This window comes from Pteropus alecto, unplaced genomic scaffold (genome assembly GCF_000325575.1).
Source record: "Pteropus alecto unplaced genomic scaffold, ASM32557v1 scaffold24, whole genome shotgun sequence".
Taxonomy (NCBI): domain Eukaryota; kingdom Metazoa; phylum Chordata; class Mammalia; order Chiroptera; family Pteropodidae; genus Pteropus; species Pteropus alecto.
Window position 1 is genome coordinate 18140522 of NW_006439192.1, and position 14938 is coordinate 18155459.

The 14938-nt window shown below is 33.9% G+C and overlaps 1 protein-coding gene across 1 annotated transcript in view; it reads left to right on the top strand.

Moving 5' to 3' along the window:
• TENM3 (teneurin transmembrane protein 3) overlaps nucleotides 1-14938 on the top strand; it is a 400387-nt gene that overhangs the window by 255219 nt on the left and 130230 nt on the right.

The window sequence follows — 14938 nt, forward strand, 5'->3', positions numbered from 1 at the left end:
AGGGAAAGGCACCACATCAAAATGCTAATGGTGTCCACTGAGATAAATCACAGGCTGTGTGGTTTATCTAACAAGAACAATAGTCAGTGATGCATTTTCAGGTTTATAAAGCGATTTGTGATGCCCCATGAAATTCTGTAACTGATAAGAGTATTACAGAGCTGTATATAGAATAATGTGATGCTTGTGCAATGAACCAGTTTCTATCATTAGCTATAATACCCCTTAGTTATAAATTATGTACTTTGGAAAGTGAAATAACCATTTTGAGTCACAACATTTAAGAGAAAAATAGAATTTTGGAGCATGAAGGAACTTTAGAGATAACTGAGTCAGGGATGGCAACTATGTGGCACGTTACGTACTATTACTTCCAATTCTTTTGACCATGGTAGGCATCACTAATGAATCAGGGCTCTCTTTCCCACTGACCCTGGATCCAGCCTCATTATCATCATCACAGTGCTGCATGCAGCACCTCATAAAGCTACTGTCTATTAGTGATAAAAGCAAGATGGAACCTTTTTGTCATTTTTCAATCTAATTTAACTCCCTCCTTGTAAAAATTGTCAAACCAGGTACCGAAAGGGTTGTCACTTGCCAAGATCACACACTAATGAAACAATGCTATGCTATTTTATAACATTCAAGGTAAATGAGAAATATTACAACAATAAAAATCAGTATTCAGACACGGATTGTGTAGTATTCAGCTAGAAAATAACCAGCCATTAGGAGAATCGCTTCTAGTTAGCTTTATAAATTATTTATATTTGTCAGCATTGTGCTGCTAAAGAATATTAAATGGTTCTGAAATGTATCAGTCATAAGTGGCATGGAATAAATTAAGCATGCACATTTGTAGGGGATTCTCTAGCCATAGTACATGCCAAACAGATAAGTACTGTACAGTGCTGGAATTCAGTGTCTGTGTTGTTGACATGTTATTGGGCATCCTTTCTGATTGTAAGTGCTTGTGTCCTACAAATTATTAAATATTTTGATTATCAGCTCTGATACTATTTAATTTCATTAACATTGTGTGACTATGGAAAATATTATTTTAACATAAGATTAAAATATTATTTTAACGTAAGATTAGATCACTGTTACTTGTGAGACTTGTACTCTTTTCAGGACGTATTAGTGAATATAATTGAGTATCAGACTTCTAAATAAAAACTCGTTTATTTTTTTCAAATTGCCTGTTTTCACTGTTTTGTAGTTAGCATCCTCTTTTATTCTTACTAGTACTACTCTCAGAAAATTCTCCCTTTGATTTTAGTTTTCCCCACATGGAAACATATAAATTTTATAATTAATCTACTTAATTGTAGATATTTGTTGAACATTTGTTATCATCCAGTTATTGTGCTAAAAGTTAAGACAATACAATCCAAGTGTTACCAAGCAAAAATTACTTTCACCCTCAAAGAATTATCTCATATTTTTTCTGCTGTAATTAAGCATAAATATACTTAGAATTTTCACTGGTCTTCCTGTGCTTAAATTACTAACACACTAATGTAGGGGTTTTGTTTGTTTGTTTGTTTAAATCCAGTAAACAATTTCATTTCTTCATCAGTTATCATGACAAATCTTTTCAGACTGAAGGTACTGCCTTTACCCTTGATCAAAAAGACTAGGTCACTTCTCTTAGGAGAGGTTGTCCTTTTCTACTGAATGTGCATGTAAAGCAGAGGAAGAAAAGAGGCCCTTGCCTGTACAGCTAGATCAGTCTGATAAACCCTAGAATTAATGGGGAAACCAATGTTATCATTACATTGACCTCACAACCTTTAACACAAGTGCAGTCAACCTTAACACTTTTTTTTCCATTCCCTTAGAGGTCTCCTTCTCTCATATGAACTGTTGGTATAACATCAGAGCCTTAAGAAATAAGTAAAATTTAAAAGTTTGAGGAGTTATTTGTATCCCAGAATTTTCTTTCTCACCTTCCAGTAAGATTAGGAGAAGTTATGAGGATGTGGCATGAACATGTCTCTTCTCTAAGATAAAGGTATCTCGTGATTATCAAATAACTTATGAAATGGAGGGAGGAAAGAAGCGGGGCAAGCTTCGTTATTTTTTTGTTTTTCCTATTCCCATAAAAATTTCAGAGAATAAAGGAAGGACAAAAAAGAAAGAGAAAATTAATTACTGTAGATCATGTAACTTTTTGCATGGATAACAACTTTTGGTGTGTACCTTTCCAGATATTTTTCCATGCACTTAGGGTTCCAGATTTTTAATGCATTTTGTACTAGGCTTTCTCACTTATTATGCATTAAACATCTTATATGTATAATTTTATTTAGTGACTTTTTAATTAACTAGTTCCCAAAAATGCAGTGACTGTTTTCTTATGCATGCGTGTATTTGTGCGTACATGTGTTCAATTTGCTGTGCCAAAGGATAGGCATGTTTTAAATTTTGCAAAGCATGGCCAAATTACCCAGTTTATGCAATCACTAATATTTTTAACCCTTGCCAATCTCTTAAGTTAAAACATTTTATTGTTGTTCTCACTTATCACTAATAGTGCTGAATATCTTTTCATATACTTAATGACCATTTGTATTTTTTGTGTGTGAATAGCCTGGTTGCCCCCCATTTTTCTGTCAGGAATTTTCTCCTTTTTGTGATTTGCAAGCATTTATTTATTAAAGGTATGAATGATTTGTCATATATTTTATATATTCTTCCAATTTATTAACTTTGTTCATAATTGTTATACCATACACCATACAGAATTTTTAGAGTAATCAAATTTATCAATTTTTTTCTTTATAATTTCTGATTTTCATGTTATACCTATAAAGTCCTTATTTACTCTAAGTATTTTTTAAAACTCATTTAAATTTTCTTCTGGTACTTTTATGGTTTTTCAATAACCATTTTAAGTCAACATTTTTCTAGGTACTCCAATAGATGTTAGAAGTTCAAATTAGCTCTCCATTCTAGAAACTCATAGACGTATGCAAACACACTTTTAACAGCGCATAGCAGTTTGGTTCGCATAAGCAAAAAAGTAGAAGAGAAAAGAAGGGAAATAGCTATCTCTGGCTGAAGATGTTGGAGAAAGACTTGATCTAGCAGGCGATACTCAAAAGGTGAAGAGGAATTCAGTTCACTGAGATTCATGTCAGAATGGTTAGTGGGAGATCGCCTTGGGAGAGGTCATCCAAGGCAAGGAAAGAAAGAAACGTGAAATATCTACAGTGATGCGTGTGGAGTGCTCATAGTGTGCCAGGCATTGTGTTTGAAGCTGTGAATGAATTACCGGATTTAACTTCCACAGCAACCCAGTGAGTTATTATCGCCATTTAACAAACAAATCTATCGCTTAGAGAGGCACCTCTCTTAAAGTCAATGAATGATGTAAGCTGGCCTGGAAACTGTCGAGGACTCCATTACACTATACTGCCTCCCATGAGGTTTTTGAAGAACTGAAAATAGGGAAGAAAGTGAAGAAATTAAAGCATCACAATGAAAAAGAATCCCATTTATGTTTTTAAAAGATTGCTTCAGTGGCATTCCAGAACATGTAATTTGGAGAAAGTCCAGACTTGTACTTTTCAAACTTTAACGTGCCTGGGAATTACCTGGGGATCTTGTTAAAATGCATGTTCTGATTCAGCAGATCTGAAGTGAGAACCAAGAGTCTGTATTTCAGACAGGCTCCCAGGTCGATTCTGCTGTGGTCCATAGACCACACTTGGAGCAGCAAGGCTCTGGGCCAGCACTGTCAAATGTTGCATTTGATGATGGAAACGTCCTGTTTCCTGTTTCTGCACTGTTCATTTCACCAGCCAAGACACATGAGGCTATTGGGTACTTAAAATTTGGCTAGTGCAACTAAGGAACTAGACTTTAAATTTTATTATTGTTAATTAATTTAAACTCAAGCAGCCATGTATGGCCAGTGGCTAACATTTGGGCAGTACAGGTACAGACAGCCTATTAGAAAACTAGTCTAGTGAGGTCCTGCTGGGATAGAGGAATGAGCCAAATTGAGAAACTGTAGCTAATACATAATAAAATAGATGTGCTATGTATGATTTATCATATCCCAATTCTTAAAGATTAAATGTCCAAGCTTGTACATATGGCAGACTTCTTTTCGGCAGTCACTTATGATTTTTTTAGATTACTGAGCTCCCAGTTAAAATTCTTCTCTAATGCAATAATCTTTAAGTTGGTGTGTCTTTACTCAATGAAAATTCTGACTCCTAAACACAAATGTTAAGTTCAGTGATAATAGTTCGTGATACAGACCTATCAATAAAATGCCTGTTCCACATTTTCTGGGCCCTAACTTAACTCACTCTTCTTCTTTTTTCTGTTCTAATTACTAGAAAATTGTAAAGATGAGCAATAGTCAACAGTTGTTTAACAAAGAATGGAGTAAAAAGTGATAGTCTCTTGGTTACTGTTGCTTCTTCTTCTGTTCACAGTTATGGAATGAGTAAGAGTCTTAATTATTGTTCTTTTCTCACAGAAAGTGGAAGATAACCTGAAATTTTTGGTGTCGTACACATAGGAAAATGCCCCCAAATCTTATAAAGCATAAACATTATTGAAATATTAAATATGAATCAAAATAAATATTTGAATTATGAGGTTAATACCAGTTAAAACTACAATAGAGTAAAGTCAAACCTCAAATAACCCCATTATGGACATTTTCTCTCATTAACATTTCCAGACATGCTGGGTAGAATGGGAAAATTCAAATAATTTCCCATGTAGACTAGCACCAAAAGTGTTTGCACATGTTTTCTAAATTTAAGGAAACCTAGAGAAAACAAAAATCTTATCAAATCTTATGTTATGTTAGCATATTTTCTAACTTTTGGCTTAGTTTATCACAACCAATAATTCATTTAACAACAATTTTTATCGCAGCTTTGTTAAGATAAAATTCACATACCCTACAGTTTACCCATTAAAATGTACAATTCAATAGTGTTCAGTATATTCAAACAATGTTATAATCAGTTTTACAACATTTCCATCACCCCAAAAAGAAACCCTGTATTCTCGAACAGTTACTTCCCATTTCCCTCTAAAGCCTCCATATTTTTCCCCACAAAATTCTGAACTTTTAAGGGACTGATTTGTTCACTCATTTCCCAAAGACAAGAAATAACTCAGCATTGTTTTTCTTATGAACTCCTGACATATACTGCTAACCAAAGAAATACTTGCATTTTCAATATTCTTTCACTGAAAAAAAAATACATATGTGGTTATTTATTTCTTTTGAACAGCTGCTACCAACTGATTCCTAAAATAGATGTTGTCATACGTCTACTAAAAAGGCTGTTTAACAACATAAGCATTCCCTGGATCTAGCAAAACATAACCTGTCGAATCCAGGTTCATTGCAGTTATGATTCGGTAGCAGTTATCTGTCCTACTTCTGTGTCTATTTGCATTTTATGAACATTTTTACCTCTCTGTGTACCTTGAAATTGATTATGGTACTAGCTATATATATGCAACTCAGGGCCAGAAAGAAAAATACTCCAGCCCTGTATGCTTCATAAAAAATCAACCATTTAAATATATATGACAAAATAAAATGTGTTGTGACATTCGTTTTTCTTTTTGGACATGTCTTTGTAATAAAAGTGCTATTTTATTAGGTTATAGAACACAACTGAACAATGAATTACATACCATTTTTCAACTACAGCTTAACTCCTAGCTGCATTACATTCAGAAAATGCGTTTTGTCTGAGATGGAATGGTAGCATGTTTAATACTAATGTGATTTCATCACATTGTAGAAAAATATATCGCTTATATTTTAAAGGATTGAAAATTATAAACTAAAAATTTTAGATCAGTATTTTATTTTATCATTGGATACATGAAATTAAAGACATATTTAAAACTGATTCAGTGGTGAATGAAGACAGAGTAAAACAGTTTACCTCTAGGAGAGAAAAGTAATAGTAATATGATAAAGCAGGATACTGCAGTACCCTGATTCTGCAAATTCAAAACGGATGAAATCTACTAAAGCCCCTTCTAGGTGATTGTACTTTTTTCTTATTAAGGACAGCACCTTATAAGGATGAAATTGTGCACACACACACACACACCGAGTCCTCTAGCACCCACAGAAATTTTGGCTATCTTGTCATCTTTGCAGTCTGTCCTTCCTTTCAAAGTGAACTCTATTAATTCGTAGAAAATGTTAGTTTTCTCCGTCTAGCATATCATATGGCAACCTAGAAAAGATTGAGAGGTCACTTAAAATTCAGTTTATTCTATAGCTAACTCTACAGAATCATATCAGTGACTTCTGAATTGAACCTAAAGTGGGAAAGAGCTATATATTTCACACTCAATTCTTTGGACATTATAAATTTTTGTTGGTTTTTCTTAAAACACTATAAAAATGTGTAGTTTTGAGTTTATCCGAATATTTGTTTATTACTGTACATAAAAAAGAAATCACTACCAAATTCAAGAAATGATACAAACGTAGAAAGCATGCTCCTCCTCTCCTCACCCAAAATAATTTATTTTACTCTTAGCTCACTATGAGGTCAGCTAAATAAATAATACATGAGAAACATTATATTTAGACAGACTGTTTTTCCCATTCAAATATAAGGATCTCCCTGACTTGAAAAGCAGTACGGACAGCAGCAATAAGAAATATCTTTAAAGTCGGCTGAACTTCAGTTTGTGCAAGACAAATTTATCTTGTGTGTGAGATATGGTGCTGTTTTAGGCTATCATGTTTTCAGAAAGTAGCAACATCTCCTGACTAATGACAAGTGGAAAGCATAATACAATATTTACCATTTCAGTGTTACATTCCATAAATATTTAATTGGTGTTGCATATGTCATTCGCTTTTACATTAGTGGCACTGAGAGCAGTGTATTCTGAGAGAAATGGCTACATAAAGAAGAGTGAAAGGAAAAGTAACTGGCATATGTAAGGTTAAAAAAAAAACTTTATACACTAGGAATTTTAGAAATAAATTCAGCATAAAACCTTTCAGTTCCATTGATGCTATATTCAAATAAAGGTCTCATCCTAGAATATAAGAGATAAAATAAAATTCAAATGCATGTACTCTTTCAGTTTATTTATTGTTCCTACATAATTGTAGAATGCCTACAGACTTATAATGTCTACATAACGTGTCCCTCTTCCTTAAAAATATGATTCCACAGTTTCTTCTTTAGTGATTTAGTAATATAACACCAGAAAAGGAAGTGACGAATGACTTCATCCATCCACCCATCATTCACTCAAAATTTGTTTATTGAGTGACAACATTTATTTATTGAGGTATCTTAGGGAATGCAAACACAGCACCTAATTGTAATCATGATGAGTATTTTAAAAAGGAGGACTGGAGGGGACTAGGAGAGTGCAGAAAAGGCAGTACTTACTGGGTTTGAGCATTAGAGAAAGGTTTTCCTGCTAAAACCAGAATAATAACTAGTATTATGTGTTTTGACAAATGCTGACATAAGGACAAATTTTAAGTGTTACCACACAAACCTAAATGTGACCCAAAAAATCAATTCTCAGAAATATTAAAACCAATATATTGTGATATAATAAAAATCAAATCTAGATGTGTCTGAGGGAAAAAGTTATGATATTCATTGGTTTTCTTTATTGAGTTGGTCTAGCTAGAACCCTTTTTGTAGTTAACATATAACAGTGGAGAGAAATGTAACTTTGGAAATTTTGGCTAATTAGATTTTGAATTAGCATAAGAATTTTCAATCTGTTTCTGTTTGCTCCTTCCCCTTAACTTTAGATAGTACACATATATGCTTTAAGAATTTTATTTATAAAATATGCCCCCAAAATAGTTTTAAAACTGTGAAAAGAAATGATATCTCTGAGTTCTTTCCAAAAATTTATGAGTATTCTATTAAATCTATTTTGAAGAAATTTTTAAAACGTATGTGTTTTTTGTATTTCAAAAGTTGTTGGGGAAAAAAAGTCATCTTGCTCTGCATTTGATAACCAAAGAGGTCAGCATGCCCAATTGCCATTGTGTTGAGCTGGGCTTAAAAGTGGACTTTGAGACCCTTTCATTGTGCATTTTGAGCACATAACATACAGTGAACCAAAGAACAGTTGTATTTTTTAGCTAGACCCACTCCTGTATAGTACCAAGATGTTTTCTCAAAACTTCTAGTCTTTCTTTTGCCTTTTAGATTCCATCACTGGTGACTTATACAGATTTCCAGAGAGAGAACTGTTCTCCTCTCTTGGTGACTTTCTCTACCAGCGAGGCTGGCATGACATTGGCTGGCTCTAACCTGGGGTTCCTTTTTCTTCCAGATACTTTAGCCACAGGCTGATCCTTTCTGTGCCCTCCTCTAATAGTGAGATCTTTGTCCCCTTGATCACTTTCAGTAGGTCCCCTGTGCCTCTAGAGGAGAGGAAGCCTTTCACATATTATCCTACATTTCCCAGGGTGATAGAAGGACATCCAAGGCTCCCTAGAAAAGTTACTGCCTCTAAGCCTAGATTATAGGACTCCCCATTCTGAGAAAAATGATACAAGTAGTTTTGTATCTTAAGATTTTTAGTCATTTTTCACAAGCATTTCTTTTTAATTATTTCCAATATCACAGTCAATTTAATTCTATTAAACTTAGCAATTATTGAATATCCCTCCTAAACACTGAATTTACAGAGATGAGTAAGCTGCAGTCATAAACTTATATGGAAAAATATAATGTTAAATTTTCATGTTGCATTACAATATATTTTTAGAATACCGTTTATAAGTACAAGTTCTTAAAGCAGTAAGATTTGAGTTTGTATCTCTCCTCTATCCCTTACTACCTGTGTAATCTTAAGCAGGGTACTTAACCTCCATAAACCCGAGTTTCCTCATCAGTGTAAACAGGATTAGTAATAATACAGCTCTTGGGAATAATTAATAAAGTAATTGCTGTGCCTGATAAAATGTAAGTGTTCAATTAATTCTATCCATAGTTATTCCATGTAATAATCTAGTAAATCAAATATTGCTATCCATGGTTTTTAGAAAGGAAAATCATAGGCTCAGAGAATGAGTGACTTGTCCATTGTTAAAGCCAATAAATATTAAAACGGAATCCTTATTTTGGGACCAGAACTTGTCCCCAGTATAGCATAGGGCATTGTTTCTCATAAAATTTAAGAATTTACAGGTGGTACATGGGCAGGAGAATAAATAAGATTAAATGAGAATATGAGAAATGTATTCCTTTTTGAATTCTTATTTTGTTGTATCTATTTATTTCATGGGGAAGGTAAGGTCTCAGTTGATGTTAGCATGTCATGACACCTGTCTCTAACACTTCTTTCACAAATAAGGAACAATTTTAATAACATTATTTACAGTTTATTCCATTTATTCTTATTTTTGCCTATTTATATCAAGAGAGACTGATTTTTCCTTTAAAGTAATACTATAAAATTGCCTTTCAAAATAAATGTATTAAAAATTTTAAGTCAGTTATCTCAAGGAAAAATAAATATATAAATATGAAAATATTTATAAAATAATAATACCATAGGAGGTTCACAATTATATCATAAAGGCGATAAACACATGTTTTTTAAAGAGTACAGGAGTCACTGCTGAGGGGACTGAAAATGCTGTAGGTCTTTTCCATTAGGTCTTTTAGTTTCATTCTAGATCCTTAATCTTTTCATTAGCTACATTTGTAATTTTAACAAGTTAACTGCATGATGTTGTTAGTAAATTACATAGAATCTGTACGTAAAAACTAATTATATTATTCCATCATTTCGAATAATCACAAATTTTACCATTATTTTTTATTTTTAGAGTAAAGATATTTTTAAAGGCTTTTTACTTCTTCAAAGTAATTCTTCATGATCTTAGAAAAGAATCACTTATTGAGAAGCAATGCATGTTCAAAGTGGGAAAGCTGGCCACTTATTTTTAGGAAAGGAAACAAAGACCACCAAGTGCAAAAAGCAAGCAGACAGTGTGAGCAAGACTCCTGGGGATCAGAAATGACCTCTTCCTCTGAATTGTGCTTTGAAGTAAATTGCCACTAATGCTCCATAAATATCCATTAGTAATAGTTAGGATAAGTTTATAACTAAGGTAAGCACTTCTCCAGGTGATCCCAGATTAATGGGGGCCGCTGGAGCACTGGATTCCCAGGCCTTTTTCCTACCCTGCCTGGTGAGTTGAGAAGGTCAAGGGAGACTGGTATCATCTGTCAAAGTTACCACTACCTACTGGGGGTGGCGAAGTGGGTGCCATACCACACTGCTTCTCTTCTGAAACAGAACCTGATAAGGTATACGCTGACTACGTTTTTGCTGATGAATGATGAACGACAAACTATGTGAACTGGTTGTGCCCAGATTCCTGAAAGGCCATTGACTCTGTTTAAAGTCGCCACTTGACAACCACACATGCGCACACACACATTCACAAATTATATTCTCTCTCTCAAATGTAACCTTTGGAGGAGGAGTGAATTAATATGAAGGGAATGTTTTTCTGGAGTTTGCTATATTTTAATATACCAACCTTCCTCTAAGAATCTCCATAGCCCTAATAGTTGGAGCTTTTCATAATGGTGATTACAGTTATCTTAAATTTCCAAAGAATTGTAAATTTCAGGTCCATTCAACTACTTTTACAAAAAGTCAAAACCAGCTGAGAAAAAATGTTATGCTTAAGTAGCTTATTAGCATACATATACATTTGTTACGTAAAAGTCAATATAGCTCTTAAAGCTATTATGGAAGAGAGGAATCCAGACAAAAATCAAGTCAGTGCAACAAGCCTTTGAATAATGAGCACATCCATAGGGTTTCGATGGCAAAGCTGCTAATAACTGTCACTAATGAATCCTCTGTTACGTACATTTCACGATAACAGCAAACCCAGTATTTTGGCAAGCAGGGAATAGTCTATAAAGCATGTAAATTATTTCATTTTGTATTTTCAATGTTTTTGAAATACGTCCTCTTATCAGATTCTTTAATGTTGACAACCGTTACCTCAAAGACTCTCTAGCTTATTGATAATGATTGGCCCCTTTGGGCAGCTCATCATGGTGGTGAACACTTTGTTCTTTCCATTAGATTGGAGAATGACTGCTTCTTTCATTCAGAGAGCAGAACCTGGAAATAAGAGAAAGCTAACGACACATTAGGAAAACAGTCTGTTTTAGAAATCCTGACTTAATTCCCTTGGTGACAGAAACAACAGCTTGATTTTCCTAAGCCTCTTGTCAGTTTCAGCATTGGCTGTCAGTGGGCAGCTGGAATTACTGTTTCCTAAGCAGCATCCTCAAACATATTACACTGAATCCACACAGCTAAGGAAGAAAAAAAATGTAGTTAAATTTCAAAGTATAATTTTATTATTATTATTTATAAAAGAATATGAGTCAAATATGTTAGCAGAAACAAACCTACATAGCTAAATCACTATTTGCTCATCAAGACATTTTGTATCCAATGTGATTCTACTTTTCCATTAATGACAAAATACCAAAAAGGTAGAAAGGAAAAATACACAGCATAGAAATATAAAATATTAACGACTATTTCTAACCTCCTTACTCTCCCCTCTAAAAAATGCCATTAGTTCATAAAGCTTATGATTTCAATATGTTATAATACTTAGAGAAACTTGCTACATCAAGTGTTGGTTCCTTTGGATAGCAAGATATCTTATAATTGAGATAATTTCCTTTTTCTTACTAAGCTTGAGTACATATTAATATGAAAGCTTTCAAAAGAAATATTGATTTTAAAAGAACTATATTTGGGTCACCAAGGTCTGGACTATTAATATAATATTAGCCTTAAAGTTATTAACAAAATAATGGAATAGAATGCCAAAATATTGCCTAACACATTCCGTCAACATGTGTGTGAACACAGCAGGAAATACAAAACAAAAGATAATTTATGGAAAACTGTGTATTCCTAATGACTGTTTAAACCAGTAGGGGTCCAGAGTAGAAACTGCTGTCTTTACATTGAAAACTTGGTTACATTCTGCAAGCATGTGTCAAATCAAATCGTTGCCTTATATTTAAGAATATTTTTATTTTTTCTCCGTAAAATCTAATCATTGCTTGTGTGCGTTATGTACATTGATATATTAGTGAAACTAAAACATAATGAGAAAATTTTGCTTTCAAAACCCAAGATATCCAAGGTATCTTATGCATACAATGATAGTTTGACTTCATATAATTATATTTTATTTTAAAATAAAAACAGCGGAACATTGGTATCCTAATATGTTGATGCCTTATTGATGCCATGTAATTTTTTCCTATGCTCAATGATTTAGCCTAAATATTTATAGTTTAAAATATATTGACACATCATAGAATAAAAATCTGGAAGATACCTTAGAGATCATCTAGTGAAGACTCTTCAGATTTTTATGTAAATGAGAACTCTAAGCTTCAGAGAGGCCCAGTGACTTGCCAGTGTTCTGCAACTAGTTAGAGCCAGAATCAAGACTGGGACCCAGGGCTCTTTTAACATAAAAGGCTACACAAGACAAAACAAACTATCTCTGTTAAAAACCATGCTCCTAACTATAAAAGGTCAGATTCTGATTTTCTTTTCTTGCAACTTCTGATAACATGTTCTTAATGAATCTCAGATTATTTGGTGGGAAATGTACCATGGTGAATGTGAGAGGAATTACAAGAAAGAGAAACTTTAGACCTAAGCTTGCTTAGATGAACTTTCAAGATTTGGGAGGCTTAAACAAAAATAAATTGCAGACATTTTCAGGATGATATTTTTTAAGTCAGTTTTTCTTAGCAGATGCTGGTTCTCGCATTATCTCATATTTTTTGTCTTTGTGAGAATGTTTGCTTGATCTTGTAATATTAAGCAGCATTTAGCCAATAATGGTAGGCATGCTAAGATCTTTACTCTTAAGTGCCAAAACCTGAAAGTGTACTCTTCAGGGTTCTGGTGGCATAAGCTACATTCAGGGTTCTGATGGCAAAGGTGTTTGCTTCTGTGTTCGCTTCACAACATCCCCTGTAATTTGCTCCAAGGTTCTGGCAGATTGCTGGACCATGTCACCAGCTGTCGCCACTCCTCCTTCCCATCCATATTTGGCAGTATCTGAGAACACAAGTCATGCCAGTAGAAATAATAGTAGCTGTGATAACAACTCCAATGGCATGGTCCCCAGAGACAAGATCAAATTTTGGCATTTTTTCTCTCAACATGGAATTTAAAATGGCACTGAATTTGCTACTTGGTGGTGTATAATTTTCTTTAATTACACATTTTGATTTCAAGTGTTCCACATGCTGACTTTTAAGTATCAAACCAACATATATTGGTTAAAAACAATGGCATGCCCTTTTCTTCAATGGGGAGGAGGTGAAATAACTATAATACCATAGATTCCTTTCATCTCCATCATCCGTGAAAAATAAAAGGAACATATGCTATAATTCTTCTCTCACTTGAATGGTCTTTGAGCCTCAAAGAAAATTTCTTCATAAAATTTCACCGATCAATCTTTACTAATATATTGTCTCAAAATTATTTCTATTAATGAGGTTTTTTTCTTAACATTCACTGGGTAAGCTTACAGAAAAAAAAAATAAGAGGTTATAGAATGAATGCTTTTAAACTATATAAGAAGTATTTTAATTTTAAACTGGTTAAAATTGATTACAATCTAAGAATACCACAAGCAACCTAAAAGGATGTAGTCTAGAATAGACTATTTGGCTATTAGTAACATAAGTTGCAATAATGATTGATGGCTCAGTGTTCATGTGAGTCACTCCTACAGTTACCATTACAATTTTTTATCATTGACTTAGCTGATAGTAGAAAAAGTATGCTTATTAATTTTCTAGATGGCAAATGTCAGATATTACAAGTAATTCAAAGAGTTCTGACTGGGAATGATCTTGGAAGTTGATGTTCTCCTGCCCTGAGACAGAGAGAGGAATGACACAGTAGTAGTCCCCTCTTAACCACGGTTTATTTTCTCAGGTTTCAGTTACCTATAGTCAACCACGGTCCAAAAATATTAAACAGAAAATTCCAGAAATCAGCAATTTATTAAAGTATTAAATTACACACCGTTCTGAATAGAGTGATGAAATCTCATGGCATCCCTCTACATCCCACCCAGGACATGATCATTTCTTTGTCCAGTGTCTACACTCTGTGGATACTCCCCTCTGGTTAGTCACTGAGTAGCCATCTTGGCGATCAGACCAGCTGTCCAGTATCGCAGTGCTTGCGTTCAAGTCACCCTTATTTTACCTAGTAATGGCTCTCAAATGTAAGAGAAGTGCTGCTGGCAATTTGGATGTTCCAGAGAGAAGCCGTAAAGTACTTCCTTTCAGTGAAAGGTGAAAGTTCTCTACTTAATAAGGAAAGAAAAAGAATTGTGTGCTGGGGTTGCTGAGATCCACGGTAAGAATGAATCTTCCATCTGTGCAAGTTTGAAGAAGAAAAATATTGTGAAGAAGGGTGAGTACATTACAATAAGGTGTTTTGAGAGAGACCACATTCGTATAACTTATAGTATATTGTTACAATTTTTCTGTTATTGTTGTTAATCTCTTACTATGTCTAATTTATAGATTAAACTTTATCCTGAGTATGTATGTATGTATGTATAGGAAAAGACAGCCCATGTAGGGTTCAGTTCTTGCCTAGGTTTCAGGCTTCCCCTGCGGGTCTTGGAGCATATCCCCCAAGGTCAAGGGGGGACTAATGTAATATTCCGTCATATGTATATATCACAATTTTTTTTTTTATCTAGTCTTCTGTTACTAGACATTTAGGTTGCTTCTACCTCTTGACTATTGTGAACAGTGCCTCTATGAACATGGATGTGCAAATACCTTTTCGAGACCTGGTTTCAGTTCTTTTGGGGGGTATACCCAGA